Source organism: Gopherus flavomarginatus, chromosome 9 (assembly GCF_025201925.1).
Source record: "Gopherus flavomarginatus isolate rGopFla2 chromosome 9, rGopFla2.mat.asm, whole genome shotgun sequence".
Lineage (NCBI taxonomy): Eukaryota > Metazoa > Chordata > Testudines > Testudinidae > Gopherus > Gopherus flavomarginatus.
This window is the reverse complement of record NC_066625.1, coordinates 55572146-55595567: the sequence shown is the minus strand read 5'-3', so window position 1 is coordinate 55595567 and position 23422 is coordinate 55572146. Positions and strand designations below refer to the sequence as shown.

General features: G+C 50.0%; 1 protein-coding gene across 7 annotated transcripts in view; it reads right to left on the bottom strand.

The window, feature by feature from the left end:
- Nucleotides 1–23422, bottom strand: part of LINGO1 (leucine rich repeat and Ig domain containing 1) — a 495185-nt gene that overhangs the window by 187564 nt on the left and 284199 nt on the right. For 4 of the 7 annotated variants that reach the window (XM_050966999.1, XM_050967001.1, XM_050966997.1 and 1 more), the window contains one exon: nt 4133–4326. The gene's annotated coding sequence lies outside the window, so the exon portion shown is untranslated. Of the gene's footprint in view, nt 1–4132; nt 4327–11140; nt 11268–23422 lie in introns of all 7 variants that reach the window. The other 3 variants (XM_050966998.1, XM_050967000.1, XM_050967003.1) reach the window with 2 other exon arrangements.

Below are 23422 nucleotides of genomic sequence, written 5' to 3'. Positions count from 1 at the left end.
AGAGGGAATGAACAGAACAGGGCAATTATTGAGAGATCCATTCCCTGTCATCCAGTCCCAGCTTCTGGCAGTCAGTGGTTTAGGGACACCCAGTGCATGAGATTGCATTCCTTAACATATTGTCTAAAAGCCACCGATGGATCTATCCTCCATGAATTTATCTAATTCTTTTGTGAATCCATTTATATTTTTGGTCTTCACAATGTCCCCTGACAATGAGTTCCACAGGTTAACTGTGCGTCGTCTGAAGAAGTACTTTGTGATCCGTATCGGTTGGCGCACCGAGCCACTAGGGGGCGGTGGGGAACTACTGCCTTACTGGCTGTCCTGGGTCATGCCTCTGTCACTGGGGAATTAGCAGAGGGAGGGGCGCTGGCAAGGGTCTGTAATGCACCCCCCAGGCAGGAGAGCATCAACAACAGTCTGTAGTGCCCCTCAGGCAGGGGAGCGCCAGCAAAAGTCTGTAGCGTGCCCCTCAGGCAGGGGAGCGTCGGCAAGAGTCTGTAGCGCCCCTCAGGCAGGGGAGCGTCGGCAAGAGTCTGTAGCGCCCCTCAGGCAGGGGAGCGTCGGCAACGGTCTGTAGCGCCCCTCAGGCAGGGGAGCGTCGGCAACGGTCTGTAGCGTGCCCCTCAGGCAGGGGAGCATCGGCAAGAGTCTGTAGCGCCCCTCAGGCAGGGGAGCGTCGGCAAGGGTCTGTAGCGTGCCCCTCAGGCAGAGGAGGGTCGGCAAGGGTCTGTAGCGCCCCTCAGGCAGGGGAGCGTCGGCAACGGTCTGTAGCGCCCCTCAGGCAGGGGAGCGTCGGCAAGAGTCTGTCGCGTACCCCTCAGGCAGGGGAGCGTCGGCAAGAGTCTGTGGCGTGCCCCTCAGGCAGGGGAGCGTCGGCAAGAGTCTGTGGCGTGCCCCTCAGGCAGGGGAGCGTCGGCAAGGGTCTGTGGCGTGCCCCTCAGGCAGGGGAGCGTCGGCAAGGGTCTGTGGCGTGCCCCTCAGGCAGGGGAGCGTCGGCAAGGGTCTGTGGCGTGCCCCTCAGGCAGGGGAGCGTCGGCAAGGGTCTGTGGCGTGCCCCTCAGGCAGGGGAGCGTCGGCAAGGGTCTGTGGCGTGCCCCTCAGGCAGGGGAGCGTCGGCAAGGGTCTGTCGCGTGCCCCTCAGGCAGGGGAGCGTCGGCAAGGGTCTGTCGCGTGCCCCTCAGGCAGGGGAGCGTCGGCAAGGGTCTGTCGCGTGCCCCTCAGGCAGGGGAGCGTCGGCAAGGGTCTGTCGCGTGCCCCTCAGGCAGGGGAGCGTCGGCAAGGGTCTGTAGTGTGCCCCTCAGGCAGAGGAGGGTCGGCAAGGGTCTGTAGCGCCCCTCAGGCAGGGGAGCATCGGCAAGGGTCTGTAGCGCCCCTCAGGCAGAGGAGTGTCGGCAAGGGTCTGTAGCGCCCCTCAGGCAGGGGAGCGTCGGCAAGGGTCTGTAGCGTGCCCCTCAGGCAGGGGAGCGTCGGCAAGGGTCTGTAGCGTGCCCCTCAGGCAGGGGAGCGTCGGCAAGGGTCTGTAGCGTGCCCCTCAGGCAGGGGAGCGTCGGCAAGGGTCTGTAGCACCCCTCAGGCAGGGGAGCGTCGGCAAGGGTCTGTAGCGTGCCCCTCAGGCAGGGGAGCGTCGGCAAGGGTCTGTAGCGTGCCCCTCAGGCAGGGGAGCGTCGGCAAGGGTCTGTAGCACGCTATCGGGATTTTGCTACCCAAGGTGGGTTGGCCAGGTAGGGGACCGCAGGCCCACCCAGCTCCACTGTGTTCCAGCCCAGGGCCCTGACAGTGGTGGGGCAAGGGTCCCTCCACTGGGTCAGCGGGGGTCCTTCCGCAACACGCTGACCAAATAGTCTCACTGCACTGTGCAGTTCTGTCCCTGGGCTTCTTCCTACCCGGTCCCTTGAGCGAGTCCCTCTGGTCCTTCCAGCTCGTCCGGGTATTCCACTGCTGGCAGCTCCAGTTCTTACTCTGACTCCTCCAGTCCCTCCGGGTACTTGGCAGTGGGCAGCTCCAGCTCCCCCTCCACCTCAGGCTCCTCCAGCTCCTCCGGGTACTCGGCTGCTAGCAGTCCCGGTAGCCCCAGTCCTTCCTCCAGGTCAGGATTCTCCTGGTCCAGGGCCTCCCCTGGCACGGCAGCAGGGTCCGAAGGGAGCAGCCCACGGTCTGCATCTGCCTCCCTCCCTGGTGCTGCCCTGACTGGGCTAAGGGCCCCGCCCTTTGTACTTCCTGTCCCACCCCTCCCCTTCCGGGGGGTGCAGTAAGCTTGGCCTGGCCCCGTCCACGCAGGCTGAGAGAGCGGCTCTTTACCCTCAGGTTCGGAGGGAAGCCACCCTGGCTCCCTACAACTTCCTTAAGTTTGTTTTATACCTGCTGCCTTTTAATTTCATTGGGTGACCTCTGGTTCTTGTGTTATGTGATGGAGGTAAATAATACTTCCTTATCTACTTCCTCCTCACCATTCATAATTTTATAGATCTTTATCAACTCCCTCCAACCCCCATGTTCTCTCTTTTCTAAAATGAAAAGTCCCAGTCTTTTTAATCTCTCCTCATACAGAAGCTGTTCCAAACCCCTCATCATATTTGTTACCCTTCTCTGTCCTTATCCAATTCTACTACCTCTTTTTTGAGATGGGGTAACCAGAACTACACGCAGTAGTCAAGATATGGGCAGATCCTGGATTTATATAGTGGCATTATGATATTTTCTGTTTTATAGAACAACATCTAGTTACTGTGAGGATTTGACCCTCTGCTCCTGTCCCACTCCATTGCTGGCCTTGGCTCGAGAAGGAGGTGGCCCTAGCGTCCCCTGCTGGCTGGCTGGGGTTTGTGCCAGACAGAAGAACGATGAAACGTGGGGCAAAGGGAATGGCCTCCTGGCCCAGTGTGTCTGTGCCTTGGGGAGTGACTGTCTTCAAGCAGACAGGGTCAAGGTCTTTACAAGTAGGAACAAATCCAGGTGCTTTTGGACCTCATCCGTGCTCTTTGTGCCTCCTCCTTCCATGGCCACTCCCATCCCTCCCCATATTTAGTACCCCTGGTGCCAAACAGCGCTGCCCACTCCTAGCTTCCTCATTTTAAATAAGGACCCCAGACTCTTGAACCCTGCCCATGGTTGGGGAAATTCCAGTTCCACTCTGCTCAAGGATGGGAAACTCCCTGAAACTGGAACCAGCAGCTTCTCCTGTTCCCCTAGGCCAGGTCTGAATCCCCTTGCCCAGCAAGAGCAGTCCCATCAATTTCAGTGAGATTACTCCTGGAGTTAAGATGCTACTCAGTGGGTCAGCTCCTCAGCTGGTGAAAATCATTGTCGCTCCAGTGAAGTCAATGGCGCTACACCAATTTACACCAGGTGGGGATCCGGCCCAGAGTGAGTCAGAGTATCACAATCTGGCCCTCAGTTCGGCTGGTCCAGATAGTTCCAGTTCATTGATAGACCAGCATGGCACAACAGCATCTCTAGCCCTCTGAAGGACAGCCTCTTCCCCCCAGAGCAGCCAATCGCCCAGTCAGGGCACTGACCTGGGATGTGGGAGACCCTGGTTCAAGTCCCTGCTCTGAATATTTGACTCTATTGGGCCCAGACAAACTTGTCCTCCTCTTCTCCCTGCCAGCCACCAGCCCTTTCTTCAGTAGCTGGCTGGGTGTGCTGGGCAGACTGCCTAACTCAGAGCCACATGACACCCGGCCTCTCTCTCCAGAAGCTCCCAATCACACTGTGACGCAGCCTGAGGTGCTCACCATGGATTCATCTAAGCCTCACTCAGGCCATCTTCTTCACTCACAGCTGGCTTGGGGTTCCCTTTGTCCACTGAGATGGGACTTCAAGGATCCTGCCTTAATCCTCCAGTCCATCTCCCTCTCCCCAGCCCATTCCTGGGTGTATCCCTGAGGTACTTGGGACCCCACAGCCTCTGGCTCAATGTCAGGGGGTAGAACTGGATTCCTGTGATCAGCCCTGGACTCGGCAGTCCTGCCTATGGGAGGCATTATGGGGTCTGGCTCTTAGAAGAGCTTTCATTTCTAGTGGGGGAAAGTACAGGGCTGCCCAGAGGTCTGGCTATCCCTTCCCACTGCAGCACATGAAACTCTACATGAAAAGGAGGCGAAAATGAGAAAAACTGGGTACCTACCGTCTTGACTGACCTTCACAGCCTTGCCATGCAACCTCAGGCAATCTCCCCAGCTGAGGAAGAAGATGATGGCTCTGGCCCAGAAGTTTCACGCTGGAATGATGGAACTGCCCCGGTCGAGCTAAGGTGTCATGAAATCCTATTCACGGTGCTGCAGTGTCTGTGGCGACTCATCCAATTCTGGACATGACCCCCTGCAAAACAGGACAGTGCCAAAAGAGTGAACAGGTGCTGAAGGGAGAACTAAAGTCATGCAAAAGAGGAGGGAGAGAATTAAAAAGAGGAAAATGGTTCTGCTGGAAAGTCAATCCAGTTACACTCCTTGGTTCAAAGGCTCAGATTCTGACTAGAATTAGAGAAATCTGGGGTTTAAATCTGTTCAAACACATGGGGAAAACTTTAGTTAGAAAACTGGAGAAAACAGTGCTGAAAAGGGCCCTAAAATCTACCTGCAATCCATTTCCCTTGCGGAGCTGTAGAGAGCTTGTTTTTCCAGTGCATTTCTGCTAATCTGCTTGACCTCTAGCAGTTCCCCACTGACACTGGGATAAAGCTGGGAGTCCCCTAATGGCTTGGCTCTGGTATGAAATCCACACCTATGAAGTTGCAGGAGTGAGTCTAAAAGGCAGGACTTAATAAACACCTCTCTCTTGGCTGTGCTTGCAACATCACACTCAGCAGGGTGCTAAAACAGGAGCTGTGGCTGCTGGGGTCACGTGAGGCCCCGCAGCTCCTGCCAGGAACACCTTCATTACAATAATTAAAAACAATTGTGTGCTGCTTCATTGACTCTTGCCATCCAAGTGTTCACCTTAAATACATGCCCTGTGGCCATGGGGAACCATTGCCACTGGCTGTTTCAAATCTAGCCTGGTCCAGTCTGCAACTGATCTTTTTATGGTGGGGAGTATGGAGCCTAGCCCTCTTTGTGTCTCACCCAGGGACCAGGCCCCATCCCTAAATGCAGGGGAATGCTCTCTCCTAACATCCCAAGCAGGTGACCCCAAAGGGGATGAGGACATGACTCATCTCTGTTCAGAGACAGGAGTGCTGGGCCCCACCTAGAGGGATCATGCAGCTTGCACATCCACCATAAGCTCTGTGGGAGAAAATGGTACGATCCCTTTTAGAGTTCCAAGTGGGGCAAGGCGGCTCTACTCCACATCTCCACCACCCAGAACTTCATCTTAATGGTACAGTCAAGCCCAGGGTTTACAACAGGGTCAACAGAATCCCATGGGCCATTGTACCAAAGACCACTGCGAAATCTAGCTGAATAAGCAATCATGACTGGACTATGCCATCCTCTGTGAAAGCCCTGCATCCAAGGACTGTGGGAGGGTCTCCCTGGATGGCTCTAGTGGTTGGAAATATGGGTCCAATGGCTGCAATCCAAAGCAGACAGGGTCAAGGTCTTTACAAGTTCTTTACTTTCCCAGCAAAAGGCTCCCTGGATCTTGCCCTCCCCTGCTTAGAAGATAATTAAGCACATGTTTATATGCAGCACAAGTAGAATGGGCTCAGTACGTGTGAAAGATGTGAACAGAGAGATCTATTTGGCTGCGGGAGAGCCTCCCACGGGAAGAAGCAGAAGCCCCACTGCTTGCATCTTTTATAACTCCATTGGACAATGCTTGACAGGTTACGGTAGGGAATAGTCGTGAAGAGAACGGACAAGATGATCCGATATCAGGAGGCTGTTTCCATCTGCAGTGTTTCTAGCGTGTATTTAAATGAAGTATCAGAAGGAAGGGCAGTGGGGGGAAGCTCCCATTGGAAAGCACATTTACATAGTAGAAATGAACCCAGGTGACTCCTGTGCTCCAAGCACCCATAGGAAGCCACATGGTGCAGCAGCTGCAGAGTTAGAAGACCTGGTTCTGATCCTATCTCTGGGGACTACCAGTTGCTCTCTCAGCTTGGGTAAAACATGTCACTGCTGTGCCTAGGTGCAAACTTGGAGTAATGAGACTCACCCACTTCTGTGAGGCACTTCTAGACCTGGACTGAAAGAGCAACATCTAACTACAGTGACAGGAGGTCTCCGGGCGCAAAGTACATTTGTGAGTGGGTGACAGTATGTTTGGGAGGGAGATGTAATAAAATAATAATCAGCGCTAATGTATCTCTTTCCCTCTTCAAAGTGCTAGCCGCACATTAACTGAGTAACCCTCCGACACCCCTGTGAGTGGCTAAGGGTTATAATCTCCTCTGCAAATGAAGGGAAACTGAAGCAGAGAGGACGTTACGTGATTTGCACAAGGTCACAGAGGGAACCGGTGTTAGAGCCAGGACTAGCATTTGTGAGTACCTGGTGCTCAGCCACTTGCTTAGTCTATTAGATAACTCCTCTCTCCCTGCAGTGACGATTTTACTATCATCTCACCCTCTTCTCAAGGTGTGCTGCTCCATCTGGTCTATAGTAAGGGCATGTTTGCTAATGGCGATGGTGAACATCTACATATCAAGTAGTGCACATATGCTACAAATAGCAAAGGGCTCTTGCCAATAGGGGGCGCTCTTCAGTACTGAACAAACACCCAGCATGGATACATGATTTGTCACAGAGAGCTGTGAGACCCTTTTCTGGAGTAACCCCTAAACCACGCAAAACTCCCCTGGTTTCATGTTCCATCAAAAACCTGACCCTGAGCCCAGGGAGACTGTGTGGTCTAGTGGATAGGGCATTGGCATGGGAGTACTCTGGAGACCTGGGTTTCATTCCTGGCTCTGACACTGCCCTGCTGTGGGACCATGGACAAGTCACTTGGTCTCCACACTGCCTGGTACGATGGGCTAGTGGTGTTAACATTAGCTAGTCGCTGTCCAACAGTAAATATTGCTAACAAGGTTCAGGGTTTGGTCTACAGAGACCTCAGCCTGCTTAGTGCCATGGCAAACACACCACTAAAAATCCTTTTAACCTTTTATTAAAGATACAGAAAAGAAGGAAAAAACAGTCAAAGCATTTGAAATACAAAGGATTAAGTGAGGCTTTCATTTTACCAGGACCCTTTGTTCCTTTCCCTTTAGCTGGAGAGAACCTTTAGAGGAAAAAAGCCCTCGTCTGAAGGTCTCTTGGGTGGTACCAAAGATGGTAACGACTGTCCTTTGGGGAAATGAGATGAAGTTAGTTGAGATGAGCGGCAGCTGTTGTGATTAAAGTCTGATCCCATTTCATCCCAGGTGGTGTGTGAGATTCAGCTGGAGCCGGTAAAGGTGGCAATGTTATCTGGGTCCCTCTCTCTGGCCTGGTCAGGTCAAGACTTCTCTCAGGATCAGGAGATCATGGGAATGGCAGCCATGATGGTGAAGCTTGCTCTGGTAGCCAATTATCCCCCCCTCTCCCAAGTCCCTTTCTTTAAGAACCCACAGAGGGAGTAGTGGTGGAATTGCCCAGCCGCTCATTATTTTGTTCACCAACTAGGCCTAGTTTCCAACACCCCAATTTTGGTTCACTGATCTGGTTCAACACTTCTCTTGTTTACTAAGCATGAACTTAACACAGTCCTTCAGTTATATCAGGAGGCCTTTCTGTTTGGACTAATTCAGTCTTCCTTTCGTACCTTTTCCCACCAACATTTGTTCTTATAGGTTATTGTGACAACTTATGAACTTACACTTGTTTATTACAGTTGAACTCACAATTAGGGCAAATTTTTAGGCCCATTTATCACAACAGGCCCTGGTGAGTCTTCAAGTGTTACTGCAATACACACAACAAAAAGCGTGGGACCAGTTTTGAGCAAACAAGGGGCATCATACGGTTCAAAATGATAGAAACTAGCAGCTTTGCATGGTTCCAGCATTAACCTAGGTGAAGCTTGGCAGCTCTGACTGTGTACTCTGAATTTGGGGTTTGTTCAAACCTCAGATTCGAAGGGTAACTTGGGGGATGAATGAAAAGCCTTCCTTTCTACTTAGTTCTAATTCCTGTCCAAAATTGTCATGCAGTGTTGTGACTGTGTGCTCCCACCTTCCACTTGAGAGGTGCCGATAATGCCATTTCCAGGGTGGTAGCAGCCATTCCTATATACAAACAACACTGGGATCCTTAGGGATGTAAAAAAGTGCTATGGGAATGCAAGATGTTATTGTTAGACATCTGTTAATGGGGTGAGCACGGTGGAAATTCTATTCATGGGTCAAAAGCTTCCAGGAGATTTAGGCACAGCAGCATGTAACTTAGCTAGTTAGATGGAACATGGGTGCTATAGTTAGAGAGGAGTAAACCGATTCATGGAAAATTGGGTGTTTTTTCTATGAAAATAGGAACCGAGACCTGAACCTTTGACCCGAAACTGTTATGAAGCTCAGAAAAGGTATGCATAGTTTCTTTATCTTTCATTTCCACGTGGTTCCCCGGGCTCCCTGATTCCATCCAGTTGCAGAAATACAGGAAGTACCAGAAATGGTGTGAAAAATCCTGTTCTTGTTAGATCCCCCCACCTGATTTTATGACCAAAGAGCGTTAGATAAAGCTAAGAATAAACATCCCAACTGAATCAAGCTATCCGATGTTCAGCCATAGCTACTGTATGTATAAAGCAGAGATAGATTCATGTGTGTGGAAAGAGTACATTATTTGAGAAAACTCTCCTTGGCATTGGGTCCTGCAAAGATGCAGTATTTGTTTAAGCTGTTGGTGAAACACGGCACTTCCGTAGGGGCAGACGAGATACCTGGCTGTCTGCAGTAAAGAGTCTATCAAATGAAACCACACAGTCAGAGGCAGGCCTTGAGCCAAACTCAAACCTCCCCCAAAGTTCTGAGGTGTTGGGATCAGAAGTTACACCTGTCTTTTCCTCAAGCATTGTGCTGGCATCCATCGGAGTGAAGAAGGAGACAGAAAATCTAAGCAGTAAGGAAATAAAAAGCACTAGTGTGGCAAAGCAAACTGGCTGCCCATCCCTGAAGATATACCATGGGTTCAAATATGACTCAGATCACAAACTGAAGAGCTTGGCAATCTAAATATCATCCTAATGGACATCATATATTAAAAAGAAACTAGTGACTATTATCTGTATTATGGTATCCCTGACTGAAGGGCTTTAGTGTCTGAAGCACACTATAATGAGAGACAGTCACTGCTCCCAAAACCTTACAATATAAACAGACAATGGGTGGGAGGGGAAACTGAGACACAGAGCCATCTTGTCTAGGAGCACACAGCCAGTCAGTAGCAGAGCTGGGAATAGAACCCAGGTCCCCATCCACTGGACCATGCTGGGTCAGCCAAAGGGCAGTACCGTGGAGATGCTAAAAGTCAGGACAGAAGTGTACAAGCAAGACCAGGCGGAAGTTCACACTAGTCATAGGGGTTGGGGGTAGAGGTCAGGAGGGGCTTTGTCAGAATGGACAACACCACAGTACAAAGCAGCTTTGTTGTGTATGGCATTGTTTGCTTTTTACACATACTTTAATCCCAAAATGTTTGAGTGAGTTATAATTGCAGGGATAAATCCAGGAGCAGCAGCAGAAGGGCAGCAACAAGTAGCACATACACTGTAGAACAGCCATAGGCACCTCCATACAAGGTAAGACAAAAGCATGAGATGTAGGAGAACTATGCAGGTCTGGGAACAGAGAACTATGTGTAAGGACTCAGGGCTGAAAGAACAGGATTGCTGGACAGCAGCTGAGCTGTGAGGGGTCATTATAGGCATAAGGAGCAGTGGGAAGGCCATGAGTGGGATGCATTGGCAGAGCTGTATGCGGAGCTCAGGACAGGTGCTCCAGGAGGGAATGAGCTGCTTAGCAGAGCAGCAGGAGGGCTCAGGACTGGAATAATAGGGGTGCTGCAGGGCATACTAGAAGATCTGCACCAAGTCCCATGGCTGCCTAGGGGTCTAGCAGTGGAGTGGCAGGTGGTGGTGTCAGGGGCAGCTGTGTGGGAGACTCCTGACACCTGTCCATGTCATAGCTGGCTCTAGCCAGTGTGATTGGTCCCTCATGTTTGTGAGCAGATTTAATGTGCAGGATTTACTGGTTCTGAAAAAACGCCCTGGGGACTAACAGGGCTTTCTTGTGGCTGGCAGCTGAACGGAATAAATCTATCCACAGAGCATAAATTGTTTAAGCAAAAATCCCTCTCACTTGAATATTTTGGAAGAAAAACAGTAAAAAACCCTCCTCTTTCCTCCCTTCAAGGTCAAAGCTGTTATTCTCGTCCACGGAGGAGAAAAAGACCTTTTACAGGCAAGTTTAGCCAAAGGAAACTAAACATTTGGGAACTGGAGTATATTACTGCCTTGACTGATCTGTCTACTTATATTAGGCTAAATCTCTCTGTTTAATGGGGAATTATCGTTTTAAAAGGCAAATTATACAAGGATCCCAGCACTGTGGTAGATAGGAAATGTCCGCACTGTGAGGAATAGCACATTGCTCCTGTGATAGGCTAGGGGGTGAGGAAATGAAGCATGTCCAGATTAGCAGCCACCGCAGCATAGCACCCTCTAACGCCACCCAGGGCGGCCTGGAGAAAGATGGAGCAGGCTAGGTTAGGCAGGACAGCACACTCAGCGTCACTTAGCCTCACTCTGGGCCACAGCGGTGGTGCCAGCATGCTAGGTCGGGCTGGACAGCATGCTTATTCTGGGCTGTAGGGTGGGTGGAACTAGCTGGTCCAGGTTACAAAGGAAATGGCTCCCCACATGCCCTGGCCTCATTTGGGGCTGTAGAGAAATGGAGCATGCTCCTTTCTCCAGGGTTTCCGATTGGACTCTGGGGAGCTGGAGCATCTTTAGGTTATGAAAGACCCCATCCTCAGCACCACTTGGGCTTGTGCTGTGCTCTAGGGAGATAGAACCTGCTCATAAGGGGAACATATTGACTAGTGACTAGGGGTGCTTTGCTCTTGGAGATACTGTCCCTCAAAACCTGGAAAGGCTTCGTCTACATGCATCTAGCACAACATAAGGAAGTGGCATGCCACTACAGTCATTAGCCCATACACGGTTAAGGCAGATAGTACCAGGACAGAGAAGGTCCTCGATGGAGTACCTGTTTGACTTTAAACCTCGATCCAGATCCAAGTAAGATGCTTCCCTTAATTTATTTTGCCTTTAGAGAAATCCATCACAGCTTTACAGATCATCAGGAGAGGGCCAGCCTCAGTCACAATGAGGTCCTATTCAAGACAAATACAAGAGCATTAAGGTAGAGACAGACCCGGCAGCTCCCACTCCACCATAGCATGGGAATCATGCAGAGAAAGCCCCACTCTCTCCAGCACCACTGCCTGAGCGTGCTTTTCCTTGTTTAAACTTCAGTAACTTACAGCAATGTTCAGTAGAATTTCTATAAAGTAACAGAAGACACAGTCCAAACGCACCGCTGACAATAGCACCGTCACCACAAAAATACCCCGTGCTAAGGACTAGCTGGCAACTAGCTCTGAGCATTGGAAAAAAGGCACAAGAAGCCTCCGGCTCACTTTGGTATGAGTTTGTTCCAAAGGAGGAGGCCTGGGGCCATGGGTCCAGCCTCTCCCACAGAGCTGAGTATAAGCTGTACAGTCACAGGGTGCTGTAGGTGCTGCTCTGTAGCACACTCCCATAAGGGGTGATGCCTTTAGTCACCCTTGGTGTGGAGCTAGGGTCTAGCTGATTGCTGTATGTGGAGTCAGGAAGGAATTTCCACCCAGGTTGGATTGGCCTTGGGGGGTGTTTCACCTTCCTCTGCAGCACGGGGTGTGGGTCACTTGCTGGAATTATCTGGGTATATCTCACTTGAACAATTTTCTGCCATTGCAGGGGCCTTGGTGCAGCTCACACCCTCCTGCTCTTTGCCTGTGGCATATAACAGGTTAGTTTCCTGGGGCTGTAATACCTTGGTCTAATTTCAGCTGTTGGTTTGGCATGCAGGTGCTGGCTGGGTTCCTGGCCTGGGAGACAGAGCCAGTGGGCCCTTCTGGCCTTAAATTCTACATTCTATTACCTTATTAGGCAGTGGTTTACACGCCACAATCCCACCCTGAGCCTTAACACCATGGATGTGCTTCACGCCCACAAGTACTGCACCTCCAGCCTGCTTCTGGCCCTCGGTTTTGTTTGCTCATGTAAAATTACTCCCATTTTATTCCATCTTAGTGGAAATCAGTCACCCCAGGAGATGCCATGTACTGCTACTGGGCATATAGGGGGCAGCAATGCTCAGGGGCAATATGGGGCTAGAAGAAAGGCTGGTCTCCCGGCAGAGCTGGTGACCAAGTGGTGCTTGCTGTCAGGCATGACTCAGCCATGGCTTGGTGAGGATGACTTGGGCAGGGGCTAATGTGCTGTCTGTCATCCTCACTTCAGAGCTGTGTGTGGGCCTTCACTTGGGAATGGGCCGTGGGAACACACCCTGTCCCCACGCTGCGATTCTTCGTGTCCCCATCTAATGCAATCTCCCACCCTCGCTCTCAGAACTCAGCAAACAGGCAGCCCCACGGAGGAATCAAGAAGACGTCTGCTGCAGAACAGAGCAGAGCAAAAGACAGCAGCAAGGAGCAGGCAGGAGCTAGCATCGAGCAGGACGCAATCTGAGGCAGAGGAAGCCCAAGCAGAGAAGCAGATGGAGGGCGTGGCTGGCTGTGAGACCAAAGGGAAGATCCTCTCCATTATGGGACAGCTTGATTAAATGTAGGGCTGTTGCAGATGCTCTGGGACACTTGTGAGCCACACTCTGCTGAGACAGCTGATGAGAGGGCTAATTAATGCTGATTGTGATGTTGGCAGTTGCCTTCTAGGAACTGGACTGAGAGCACCGGTTCCCCATTCACATCTGGGAGAAACCCTGATACAGCATGATGAAGGAGCAGGGTAGGAGTTGGGATGGGGCCAAGGGGCAACAAAAGGCCATGAAGGGGTTAAAATGAGATGTTAATGGCCTAAGACATGAACCCAGGATCTCATTGCTTAGTGAGACTTATAGGCCACGTGAGTGACATAAGAGCTGGAGGCCGAGACTCCTTTGTGTCTAAGCAGAGCCTCTGATAGGGCTGTTGCTTTAGTGCACTGCAGGCACTAAATTACCTGAACATTTATGAGCAACGGTGCATAGACGCAGCTGCTAGAGACAGACACGTTCAGCAGCTTCAGCTCAGAGGGAAAGGTTCCATGGATTCCCTGTTAGGAAGTGGGGATTGATGGCAAAGCAAGCACCTGCCGAGGAGGAGAGGGGAAGACACAAGGAGCTCTCTAAGCATGGGGCAAGCAAGAGAAAATCAGGGCTCGACATGGTGCTGAGACCCACCTCAGTGCCCGGAGAGGTCTCAGAGACTTGGCCCAGCACTCCAACGGGATGAGTTCCTCCGCAGTACTCTGAAGCCTGGTTCACACTTGCTCTTTTGTATCCATAGCACTATCACCCATGCTACTCCACCCCTCGCAACACTGGGGGAGCACTTGTTTAAAGCAAACACAAAGAGATTTTCTCTCTGCAACCACTGTTCCCCAAGTCAGAATCCAGTCTTGTCCCAGTGCTCTCCTTCCCATCTTCTTGCTTTACTTTCCCCATCTTTCGTTCTTCCTTTCCTCTCCCTCACCCCACTTTGCAGTGGTTCCTAATGATTATTATTTGCTTTGCATTTCTCTTGGAACTTTACAATGATACCTCAGAGAGAGGCGCATGCAACCTGAATTCACCGCAGGAGGCAGAGCATGGCAGATGCTGAGATCCAGGCTGACAATCTGAGCATCAGGCAGGAAGAGGATCCCCTAGGCTACTCACTCCTTGGAAACCACAAAAGAAAAGAACTTTGCCGTCCAGTGGCTAGGGCACTGAACTGGTAGCCAGAAGCCCTGGCCTCTATTCCTGGCCTGTTGTGTGAGACATTGAGCAAGTCACTTGTCTATTTAGATTGGAACCTCGGTTTCCTCTCCCACCCCTTGTCTATTTAGATTGGAACCTCTCTGAGTCAGGAACCCTTCCTGATTGGACACCACCTAGCACAATGGGGCTTCCTGGTGATACTGTCATTGAAATAATCATGTTAGTGCTACTCCAGTGGAAGGCTGGTGTAAGTCAGAGCAGAACCAGGCCCCTGGGACATATTGTAATTGCAAGTTCCTGTTTTTTATCCCCATGCCCCTGCCATTGGTTGGGGTGCTTTCCCCTCACAGCACTCATTCCCCAGAAGCCAGTTACTGAGCCTAAAGGACAGTGAGAAGATATGGAGAGGGAGAGAGCGAATGAGCGTGAACAGATTAACTCAGCCCCAACACATGAAAAAGGAGCCGCGAGGGAAATCTGCACTGAAATGGAATATCAAGGTCACAGCAAGACGTGCCGACCTATGTACACATTAGCTCTCGTCAATAATTCAGCAGGCCGGGTCGCTGAACAGAGGTTTGGAGGAGTTCTCCGCGGAGGGAGGGCAGCTTAATTCAGAGGAGACAAGTGGCCGGGGGCAGGTTGGATCCAGCCTGCCTTTCTCCCGCCGTTGTACAACAGGAATGGAGAGGCATTAGTGTCCAGGCTCCAGTTTGGCAAGGCTTTCTCCAAATCCTCAGCTCCGGGATGCTGGATGGGGGAAGGAACATTTCTGGCAAAGGATGGAATGATGGACTATAGACCCCAAGCAGACTTATCTGAGCAGTTAAGAGGATGAGCTGGAAGCTAGCAGGGTTGAAAGGGAAACAGTTTCCATCTCCAAATACTCTACATAATGATCACTCTCCTGCTTCCATGTGACACAGAGAGGGAACTGAGGACCATTTGTGGAGGAAGGGAACCTCACATCTGCTGCATCTCCTCCCCTCCTCAGCTATGCTGGCTGCACCTTGTCTCTCAGTAGGGACTGGAGCTCGGTGCTTCTCAGCTTTTTCCATACTGTAACACCATGTTACAATGGAAGAATAATTTTGGGACTCCGTCCCATCTAGCCCCAAAGAGAGGTGGCTGCCACCCCCAGAATCCTATTTGCATTCCCTGGGTTTAGAACCTGCGGGGTAGCCAAATCTTTACCTCTTGCAACCTTGCATGGCTTTTATTCTAGTCCCTGCTCCACCTTTCTCATCTGGCAGCCCACTCCAACTGGAACATGATCCTCAGCAGCACCAAGGCCCTTCATCCCCTATCCGACTTCAGAGACAGTAGCTGCCTCCCAGGTCAGACCCACACAGCAAAAAAATGCCTCCTCTGCTATGGTCCCCTAGGCCATGGCTATACTAGGAAAAATGGTGTGTTGCTAACATGTGTGGGATAGCCAGTTAAGAGTTGGGAAATGAGGAATGCTGAAGAGGTTTCATGGTATTTATAGTCATTGGGTAGGGTTCTCCATTGCCAGGCACCCTGCACACTTATCCACCTCCCTCCTTGTGCTTCAGTTTCCCCATATGCAAAATGGGGATAAAGATATTGACCTCCTTTGTAAAGTGTTTTGAGATCCACTGATGAGACACACACTGTATGAGCTAGGTATTATTATTAAAGAACGTGCCAAGTGGGCACAAGTTAGACGGGACATGTTACACCCCTTTTGTGTTGGTATGAATGACGAGAGTCAGTGCAGGGCACTGTGGAATCAGATCCATCCTCTGGTTTATGTACATAAATGGCATCATAGATGGGATGGTATTCATGTATGTAAATCAACTGAGCTGAGTTAACTTTACAAAAGATGACCGTCACTGCTTTTTCCTGGTAGGAATCTAGATTCCCTCTGTGTAAGTATGTTTCCCGCTGTGCTAAATATTTGTTTAGATGATACATTTGTTAGTTGGAACTTAGAGGTATTTCAAATCTAAATAATTGAGATCAGGCTTGTGTGACTTCTGTGTTTTCCAATATTCAAATGGATTGCTTCTAACATCTACAACCTATTCAGCTAGGAAGCAGAGCACAATGGCAGTAAGTGTGCCAGCTTGTATGTTTCATAGGCTGCTGCAGAAGCAATGCCTGACAGATTGCTCTGAATGTCCCATGCTTGCACTGATGAACCCTGTAGTAATTGAACTGCTTCTCCTTTGCAACTTTGGGAAGATTAATTTAGAAGCGTGTGGCATGATTGTCAGCCCCTGCAGCTCCCACTGACTTTGCGTGAATGTCTTTGGAAAACATATGCAGTTATTGGGTTCAGTGAAGGAATCACTGGGTGAAATTCTATGGTCTGTGTTGTGCAGGAGGTCAGACTAAATTATCATAGTGGTCTCATCTTACCTTAAAATCTATATGTCTGTGAACCGTAGAGGTTCTGCAAGTTTAGCCCCTCAGTGTGTGGAACAGCCCATAGCAAAGGATCCTGCTTTCTCACTCCTAGTCTGGCTGTGTGACTGAGCTTCTGATGATCAATGTAGCTGGGTGTGATTCTGATGAGTCATGTGACACCTTAAGTCAAGGCCGTAAGATTGTTATAAGAACAGAACTGGCTCGGCATGATGATCAAGTGAAACTTTCCAACACTTTGCAACCCTCTATCCATTCTCCCAGACAGCTGGCTGCCATGTCAGTGTTGCATACCATCCATTTCAATTTTACTGGTCAATCTGAAGACTAGTTTGAGAAGTCAGAGAAGAGCTATTACCCAATTGCAGATGGCTGGATCTGGCCCAAACTTTAGGTGAATGATTAAAATGATTGGCACTCTTTTGGAAATGGAATTGATGTTCTGTACCTGCTGTTCATTTTCCATAAGCCTACTAACGGCATGATTGCAAAACAGGACACATCAGCAAACCCACTCCACTCTACATAAGTTCATGTAAAATCTATGTAAACTGGTCCTTCATTACGCATCCAAGTCTGAGCTCTTCTGCAGCAAGCCTTTGTTTCAATGGCTCGTTTTTCCCCACAGGCTGAGTGAAAGAGGCACTCTTTCAAATCCACCCACCAAGGGCATAATGCTACTATATTCCGTGATGCTGTCTGAGTTCTTATTAAAAGTACAGGCAAGAAAATCATATGAACAATGATATCCCATGTCAAATTACTGGTCCATGCATCCACGATTAGATGCCAAGAAATTAGGTTCATGTTATTTTTTTGTCTATAGGTCACATGAGTAGCACATTCTGGATGGGAACATAAATCCAGTTTAGATGCTTGTCTTAGGCACTGTAGCCAAGTCTCTTTCTAGGTGCACCCAGAATCTGCTGCTAGAGACTGTAGGACCTGCTAGCCATGCCAAGGGTTGTATTTAGTCCATTTCTAGTGGGCACCAGAATTCTGGTTCTTCTCTTTCTTTCAAGTGAATGATCAGTCTAAGGACAGCAGCCTGGTCTAAGGGATGGAGCACTGCACTCTTGAGTCAGGAGACCTGGATTTTGTTCCTGGTTCGGCCACTGACCTGCTGTGTTACCTTGAGCAAGTCACTTATTTAATCTGTATCTCTATTTCCTCTTCTACTCTCTGTCTGCCATGTACAATTATAAGTTCTTTGGGGCAGGGACTGTTTCTTACTATGTGCATGTGCAATGGGAGCCTGGTCTCTAGTGGGGGCTTCTAGATGTTACTTTAATACAAAAAACCAATGACAGCAGAATCAGGCTTTCTCTGTCCGACACATATAGTCACTTCCTAGGATGGTCTCTTGGAAATAGTTTAGTGTGACCTGAGTATGGCCCTGGTGGACTTCTTGAGTTCTTCATGATTTACAGATTCGCAGCATTTCTCAAATGTGGCCACCGTGGCCGCATGCAGCCACCGGGGGCTTTTCTTGCGGCCAAGGCCTCCTGTGCTGTGATGTGGGGAAGTGGCACAGCAGCGGCCCTCCCTGTTGCTCTTGGATGCACCACCTTGGTGTTGGTTGCTGGGGCTGCCAGCAGGGGTTGGACTCTGCCCCCCTCCGGAGACACCTTGGGCACAACGCTGGAGGAGCAGGCAGCTGGTGAGTTCCTCACCTTCCCAGGAGTGGTGGGGCTCAGGCTTTGGATGTCAGCCCTGGGGCAGCAGGGTGGCAGGCTCTGGCTGCGGGGCTTCAGGCTCCGGCCCTGGCCTCTGGCTGTGTGGTAGCAGGCTCCAGCCCAATGGCTTCAGGCTCCATCCCCAGGCCCCGTCCCCTGTCCATGGGGTTTTGGGATCTGGCCCTGGGGTTTTGGGATCTGGCCCCCCATTGCCTCCTCTGGCCTTCCACCCACCCCAGTGCCACTGACCAGCGTTGCCTCCCCTGACGCCCCCATCCAGGGCTTAATTTGTCCCCACACTTGTCAGGGATGAGTAAGTCTGCTGTGAAAATTGATACTTGTATGTTTGTTAATATCATTTTTCACAACAGACTTACTAGCTAGCAATAAATAAATTACACTGATTTGGATGTATATGTAACCCTTCTGCCAGGCTGAATTGATAGCACCAAGGGCCAGGTTCAATACACAGGGCTCCCTTGCCTACAATGTAATGCAAAACCAGCTCGAGCCCCGACCCAGTGACCTGGGAAAATCTTACACACACCCCTGGGCGCCTCAAAGAGGCAATACTTCCCCTCTCGCAAGCACAGAGTCTCGGTGTAACAGAAAAGGTTTAACTACATAAGATAAACAACAAGCATTAAATTGGGAAAACACCTTAACTAGAGTTCATAGACCAAACCATGAGCAAAGACCCACCCCAGGAAATTGGGCCGTGTCCTTTTCCCTGGGCTCTTGAGTCCAGCAACCCCCAAATCACCCCAAGACTCCAAAGTCCAATACCTCAAATGTCCCTAGAGTTTAGCAACCCAAAGATCACTCACAGTCCCAAAAGTCCCGCAACCCAAAAGTCTCTGTCCCGCATCAGTGCAGCCCCAGAGTTCGAGAGTCTATCTGCAGAGGTCCCGCTCCCCCAGCCTGGGTAGAAAGGGGCACCTTATGTGGTCCGAGGCCAACTGCCCTGCCTCTCCATGGGGTTCTGCTTCTGTCTTCTCCACGAACTGCTCCGCTCTACCAGCCACTCCACTCTTCTCCTCCAGCCGTCCCCACAAACTGCTCCGCTCTGCCAGCTGTCCCGTGATCCGCTCCAGCCGTCCCCGCAAACTGCTCGGCTCCGCTCACTCTGTGGGCCACTCTACCCATCCCACAGCTGCTCCGCTCTGCCAGCTGCTCTGCTCCACCAGCTGTCCTGTGATTTGCTCCAGTTATCCCCACAAACTGCTCGGCTCCACTCACTCCGTGGCTCTACAACTGCTCCACTCCGCTCTGGCCGCTGCTCTGCTCCACAGTATAGCTTCAGGCTCCCCCACTAGTTAGCATAGTACTCAGTGCTCCCAGCTCAGCAATTCCAGCTCTTTAGTGAATTCAGCTCACATTAGGGGAGCCCCAGTGCTAGTGCACCATTAGCTCAAAGTAAGTTCAGCTCAGTAACCTGTATCTAGATTCTTAAGGGAATCAAAAATCAACTCTGATATTCCACAGCAAAGAGAGTAGGTGGAACTGGTGCTTCTGGCTCACACAAGAAGCCTATATCACTAGATACAGATACCTGTCCCCAGCCTCTCTCAGTTCACTGGGTTTTGAAATCCATGTCCCTTGTCTAGTAAGTGCTATTTAGTTGATAGTGAAACCCTTTATCATAAAACAGTTTCGTAGTTCCTCATTTACTTAATCAGGGTGACAACACTTTATTCCTTCTGCCCCAATAACAAAGAAATTGGGGATCCCACAGCTGTGAAAGTAACCATTTTAGGCTGCCATGGGCTATGCTAGGCAGAGTGGGTGTGCCTATGCAAACACGATCAGCCTCTGAAATTCTTTTCCACACTCACCATAATTCACCACCAGATGTCAAGGTAGAGCTCATCCTGACTCTGCTTACATATATATGTGCATACAGATGCTCCCCAACTTACGCAAGTCGAATTTCACATAAGTCAGGGATGTATACCCAACAATTACACACACAAGAAAAAAAAAGCAGCCTATGGAACTATTTCCGTAAGCGTGGGTTGCGTAAGTCAGGTTTGCCTAACCCAGGAAGCGTCTGTATTTATTTGTTTTTCCTAAAGCTAACCAAGTATTTTAGGAAAAAGTGTGAGAAGTTGGTGGCCACACTCTGAGGCCACCAAAAATTTTGTCCTGAGAATGGCATGATGAATGCTTTTGATATCCAGACCTTGGAGAGACCAGCATCCTTGCATCTAAGGGGAACAGAAAGGTAATTCAGGCATTATGACACGTCCCCTAAGAAACCAGCTAGTTTCAAACTCTGTGCCTAAGCATTAGAACATCAGCTGAGCAGAGGCTGCCAAATTTGTTGCTCTGGGAAATTGATCTATGTTTAGTCTGCCATCCCATGCAGGGTAAAGTCTGCATTTAATACCTATTATCTTAACATCTCCCCATCTGTCCACTCTCCTCATATGTCTAACTACAGCGAGCTAGGGGCCTCTGATATCAATGGCACTTTAATTTCATCATTCCCAACTTATTTAGATCAATTAGGCAGCAATGAATGCACTTCATGGGGCCATGATGCAGTTGTAATCTCATCCAAGGGTTACCACTGCATCACAGGAGATATCATGATGGAATTATCGACCTGATAAAAAAAATAAAAATAAAAATAAACATGAAGAAAATCCTCAAAGGGGGCATAGGGTTCACTTTGGTTTTATCCCATAAGTTCTCTTTTAATTTGGAATTGGTGGATAGGAATGTAAATGGATGATGTTCCTCATTTAATTAGGAGGAGACTGTGTCTCTGCAGGACAGACAAAGATAGCTGCTTTGTCCATGTGACTGGCTACAGCAGAGGAGGGGCATGTAAGGCAGGAATTCCTGTGAGATTATTTCTACAATCCTACTTAAATCAATGGGAGCTGGGCCATTGACTTCAATGGGAGCAGAGTTAAAAGCCTAACACTTCTGAAAATCTCCCCCAGCAATCCTATTCTGCTTATCTCTAACTCCTTCCACCAGAGAATTGCATAGTGCTATACAAATACAATGAGCTCAGCCTCCCAACACCCTTGTGAGGTTGGTATTTTACCCCCATTTTACAGATAGGCAACTGAGGCCATGGCTACACTGGTGCTTTACAGCGCTGCAACTTTCTCGCTCAGGGGTGTGAAAAAAACACCCCCTGAGCGCTGCAAGATACAGCGCTGTAAAGCTTCAGTGTAAACAGTGCCGCAGCGCTGGGAGCACGGCTCCCAGTGCCGCAAGCTAAACCCCATGAGGATGTGGAATACATGCAATTCTGGGAGAGCTCTCTCCCAGCGCTGGCGCTGCGACTACACTCACACTTCAAAGCGCTGCCGCGGCAGCGCTCCCGCAGCAGCGCTTTGAAGTTTCGAGTGTAGCCATACCCTGAAACACACAAAAGGAGGGAAGTAACTTGCCCGTGCTACATAACAAATCTGTGGCAGAGCTGGGATAGTGCCCAGCCTTGTGCTTTAGCCACAAGAGTGTGTTCCTCCCGCATAGTGTTTCTCAGTTAGTGCCTGCATCTGAAAAGCTACATTATGTTTTTGTATGTGGCTTAATACTGGCTCCGCCTCTCAGAGCACAGCACATAGGGGTCTTTATTTGGGGCACTTCACCCATTTCCAGAGACACTTTAGTAAAAATCAGTGGACAGAAGACACTAAATGGGAAACTAGGATCAATTCAAGTGCACACAAGTGCCTTCCATTTGAGGCAGGCCAAGCACGGCTCCTGCTGACTCCAGGGCCTGGAAGTAGATGCATCTCTTTGGCACACCCCACTGTTGCTGAATGATCTTTACTCCACACGTTCCATCCAATGTTACAGAAGTTGGTGTCATGTGTGGGAGCTGGACAAGCCCCCAAGTGCCAAACCTCTGATCTGGGCAGTTCCTCTAGAGCAGTGTTTCTCAACGACTGGTCCATAGACCAGTGCCAAACCCTGAAATCTCCCTGATACAGAGTAGGAAGGCCACAAGCTGGGCCCTGGTATCCAAACGGTTGAGAATCACTGCTCTAAAGCACCCGCTTCTCCAGCACAGAAAGTGGACCCAAAAGCTAGTCTAGTATGGTCTGATGGACACAAGCTCCGGAGAAGATTAGATTCCCCATAACAAGGAACAAGCAGAGCGAGTGTGTGTGTGTGTGTAGTTTCTCTTTGGAGGCCCCGCACACGAGGAGAAATGGAGAGAGTCAGCAGGAGACACCTCCTCCTTCTCAATGCCTTGCCTCCACTTCTTTGCATAGAGGAAAAGGTCAGGTTTACTGCCAACAAGGGTCTGTCCCCAGTCAGACTGTCCTCTTGCCTTTGCTGCAGACAAGGATCATTAGGCAGCACATAAATACACTCAATGGCTAACAAGAGGCTCAGAATAGCCAATGTACCTTGTTTTTTCTCGGTGTTTAAAGGGAATGTCATGCTGACGAAAGGTGCTGGGTTATAGCCTTGGAGCAGAAAGTCTCCACTTAGTCACATAGCACAGCAGCAGCATAAGCTTCCCCCACACTGCCCTTCCAGTGTTCCTCTACCCTTACTTAGAGGGGAGTGGAGACTCCAGGCCCCATGCCTGTTCAGTCCCTAGCCTTTCTGCTCAGACTGACCATTTAGCAGTGATGTTAATTTTTGTGATTCGGACAGGAACTGGACTGAAACTACCGAGGGTAAGTCTGCACAGCAGTCGGAGAAGTGACTGCAGCATGGCTTGGCATACCCACACTAGCTTTAAACTAGCTAGCATGGCTAACAATAGCAGTGAAGACACAGCAGCATGAGCGTCAGTGCTGGCTGCACAAGTCTGCCCAGAACGCTGGGTACATTCTCATGTTCCTAGCCCAGGCTGGGGTCTGTGCTGCTGCACCCCCACTGCTATGTTTAGCAAGGCTAGCTAGATTAAAGCTAGCCTAACACGACCTGAAATCTCCTCTCCACTTTCAGGGTAACCTTACCAACCTACCACCTTCTGAACAGCTATGAGATGGCTTTTAGTTGCTGCTGATCCAGGCGGGGTTAGACATAGCAACCTGAGGCTGCAAGGTTCTATAGCCGATTCAGAATCCTTACATCATCCAGTCTCCCAGGGCTCAAACCAACTTTTTAAGCCACCTGACATTAAAGTCAGTGAGAGCTTTTCCATTGTCTTCAGTAAGCATGGTGGTTAAGCCCTCAGAAGCTGAAACAGAACAGGCTCAGAGGAACAGGTGGCCATAACATAGGACCAGATTTTGCTACCCTGAGCTGGACCTCACTCCACAAGTAGTCCTACTGATTTCAAAGGAATTATATGCAGAGCAAATACTATCAGTGTAAGGGAGACAGAATCTTGTCCTTAACAATTATTAACTCAGGGCTTGTCTACATCACAAAGTTGCAGCGCTGGTGAGGGGGTTACAGCGCTGCAACTTAGGAGGTGTACACATCTGCAGGGCATCACCAGCGCTGCAACTCCCTGTTTGCAGCGCTGGCC